Below are 3,834 nucleotides of genomic sequence, written 5' to 3'. Positions count from 1 at the left end.
TGACATCCTCCTGATAGGGGATGATATTCCCATGCTAACCTCGGTCAAGGTCGGTTGTTAAAAGAGTTCTCCATGAAAGACCTTGGGGAAGCATCCTATATTTTGGGAATAAAGGTCTATAAAGATAGATCTAATAGGATGCTTGTCCTGTCACAGAATATGTATATAGAGGGAGTGCTGAAGAGGTTCGGCATGGAAACCTCTAAAAGGAGATTATTACCCCTTAGGCATGGGATAAATCTCTCCAAGAAGATGTGCCTTAACACATCTGAAGAGATTCAGGCTGAGCAAGATCCCTTATGCTTCGGCGATAGGGAGCCTCATGTATACCATGCTATGTATGTGAAATGATATAGTATATGCTGTGAGTGTCACGAGCATATATCAGTCAAATCCAAGCAAGAAGCACTGGATAACTGTGAAGAATATTCTTAAGTACTTAAGAAGAACTAAAGATTTATTCTTGGTCTTTGAAAAAAAAAATCAGAGTTGAAGGTAGAAGGATGCACATATATTGATGATAAAAAGTCTACATCAGAATATGTGCAATAATGGTTTAGTAAATTGGAAGAGTTCCAAACAACCAATCATTGTAGATTCTACCTTAGAAGCTGAAAGTTAAGCCGTCTCTAAGGGTGCAGTGGAAACCTTTTGGTTTAAAAGGTTCATTGCAGAATTAGATGTAATGCCATCAGATGCCATAGCACTCTTCTGCAATAACAAAGGCACCATAGCACTAGCTAAGGAGCCAAAGGTCTCACCAGAAATCGAAGCACATAGAGCGGAGGTTTAACCTAATAAGCGACTACCTTGAAAAGAAATAAGTAGAGGATTAAAAAGTAGACTCCACAGGAAATGTGGTGGACCCATTCACTAAGCAGATAACTCAGCAGAAAACTAAAACGCATCTTGAGAAGATGGGGCTTAGATTTATAGCTAATTGGCTTTAGTGCAAGTGGGAGATTGTTAGAAGTATGCCCTAGAAGCCAATTTGGCTGACGCATTATTTTATTCTAGGACATAATTTTGTACTTGACTATTTATTATTGAATAAATAAAAGGCATCTTTTTCATTCATATTCTTATGTGTCCATGAATCGTCCAAGGAATTAATAAGATGATGACGCATATTCTCAAGAGTTGAGAATTTGAGGCATGTGTCATTGGTGATTAATTCCTGAATTGCTCCTGATCGATGGATCATCACGAGGACGGTGATTGATCCGCTGAGATTAGTGCACATATTGCTTTCTTTGATGGACGAGTCTTGAGTCCACAGTGTAGGGACACTGGAGCAATTGTGCAAGTGCTTGTTAGAGAACAAGGGTACTGAGCGTGACCAACACAAGAAGTCACTCGGATGTCTATCCACTCGTCAGTGACTTGCTTGATGTTGCAGTAGTGTGACTGGTCCTTTGACCTACGATGCTTCGGCTACTCACAGTGAGGTTATTGTAGTTTGACTGCACAAATACATGGTCTCTAGCCATATGGGTCCATGCAGTGTAGATTGGCTGCAGTAGGTTCACTGTAGGAGTAGGGTATGCATCTACAAGGAATCTATCGACCTTGATAGATAAGGAGAGATCCTATGTGATTTATAAGAGTGAGTTCGTAAGACCTCGGCCGGGGCAGATTGCATAGTGGAGAAAGAGTTCTCCGCTCTCGAACTTAAGTCGAATAAATCTTGACATATGACAGACGAAGGGGTTTGACGAGTTATCCATGTATGGATCTACGATAGAAGGACTGTATCACATGATAACTGCACCTAGAGGTTCATCATTCTATTCTGCTGGGTAGCCACTACATGCTGCTAGGTGTCACTGGTGGATGGTGGGACTCATAGGGATTATCTTGATGATCCATAAACCCTAATGAGTAGAGTTGGAATCGTTCTGACCCATTGAAAGGAGTTTTCAATGATATTGTGATAGAGATCACAATATATCTCACTACCAGTCAGAGTAGAACCTATGGGGTCACACACACTAGAGGCATTGACTGATCCGATGGTTGAATCGTGATTAGGAATCACAAGTAATCAATCCGATTGATAATAAGTTGAAGAAGGAACAAAGGGAATTAATTAATTGGACTTGAAACAAGAGTCCTACTTGGAGTTGGATTCTTGGAGTCCTAATTGGATTAGCACTGGGATTCCTACTTGGACTGGGATTCCTACTTGGAGTAGGACTAGGATTCCTACATGGAGTAGGATTCCTATAATCCTAATTAGATTAGGAGTTTTGAATTAAATTTGGATTCCTACTTGGAGTAGGATTTCTAGAGTCCTAATCGGATTAGGACTTCGAATTCAAATTAGAGTCCTAATTGGATTAGGACTAGAATTAAATAAATCCTAATGGGATTAGGACTTCTTAAGTCCCAATTAATTATTAATCTAATGAATCAAGATGACTCCTAATTAGATTAGGATTGAAGGGTTCAATTGAGTCATGGCTCATCAAGTTCTAATTGGATTAGGACTTACCTAGATTAAAACCCAAATTGGTTCACCCTTGGTCCAAACCTAATTAGATTAGGACCTAACCAAGAGTGACCTTCCTAATCCTCCTTAGAGGAGGATTAGGTTAACCATGAAGGAGGGGCACACGCCCCTCCTCCTTTTCCTTGCTTGGTCCGGCAAAGAAGAGGGGCCGGCGCCCCTCTTGGAATTTAATCAAGGAGCTCCTAGTAGGAGCTCCACATGCTATTTAAGAGGAGGCGTGGGGCTGACCTAGGGTATTCATTGAAGCCCTCTCCCTCTCCAATTCGTGGCCCCCTCTCCTCCCCTTTCCTTGGTTCAGCCGCAAGCAAAGGAAGAAAATGAAAGGTGGCCTCTTCATCCTCCCTTCTTCCTTCCAACGCAGGGAAAAGAAAGAAGGCTGCAGGGGCTTTGATCTTCTTCCTCTCTTCATCCTTCTTCTTCCTCCTCCCAAGCACAATCAAGGGTTGATTAAAAGGGAGGACATCAGCCATCAAAGTTATCTCTGCAAGGGAGCTAGCACCCCGGGGAGATAGAAAGCTTGGATCGGTTCCTGCTTCGTGTGGATACCCGTAGAGGCCGAGCACTTGAACGGCTTCAAGCGAACCTTCATCCAAAAACCACGATCATCAGTTTGCGGTGATCATCTACCCGTACAAGGTGAAGATCTGATCTTCTAATGTTTTTAAAAAGTTTTTAATCCTTATCTATCTACGAACGGTTTTAAACAACGTTCATGCGATGAACGGTTGATCCCGCGCATGCCTCTTCCGCTGCATCTGAAATTTTTGAATTTTTTCTGCGGCATGGGCGGGTATTCTAACATCAGATATATGACTGACTGGCTTTAGTGCAAGTGGAAGATTGTTAGATGTATGCCCTAGAAGCCAATTTTGGCTGACACATTATTAATTCTAGGGACATAATTTTGTACTTGACTATTTATTATTGAATAAATAAAGGCATCTTACTATTCATATTATTTATGTGTCTATGAATCGTGCAAGAATTAATAAGATGATGATGCGTATTCTTAAGAGTTAAGAATTTGAGCCATGCATCATTGGTGATTAATTTCTGAATGCTCCTGATCAATGGATCATCCCAAGGACGGTGATCGATCCGATCAGTGCACACATTGCTTTCCTTATGAATGGACGAGACTCGAGTCCACAGTGTGGTGACACTGAAGTAATAGTGCAGGTGCTTGTTAGAGAACAAGGGTACTGAGCGTGACCAACACAAGAAGTCACTTGGATGTCTATCCACTCGTCAGTGACTTGCTTGATGTTGCAGTAGTGTGACTAGTCCTTTGACCTGTGATGCTTCGGCTACTCACAGTGAGG

The sequence above is a fragment of the Phoenix dactylifera genome, unplaced genomic scaffold, assembly GCF_009389715.1.
Source record: "Phoenix dactylifera cultivar Barhee BC4 unplaced genomic scaffold, palm_55x_up_171113_PBpolish2nd_filt_p 000732F, whole genome shotgun sequence".
In the NCBI taxonomy this organism is placed as follows: Eukaryota; Viridiplantae; Streptophyta; class Magnoliopsida; order Arecales; family Arecaceae; genus Phoenix; species Phoenix dactylifera.
This window is presented reverse-complemented; position numbering follows the sequence as displayed.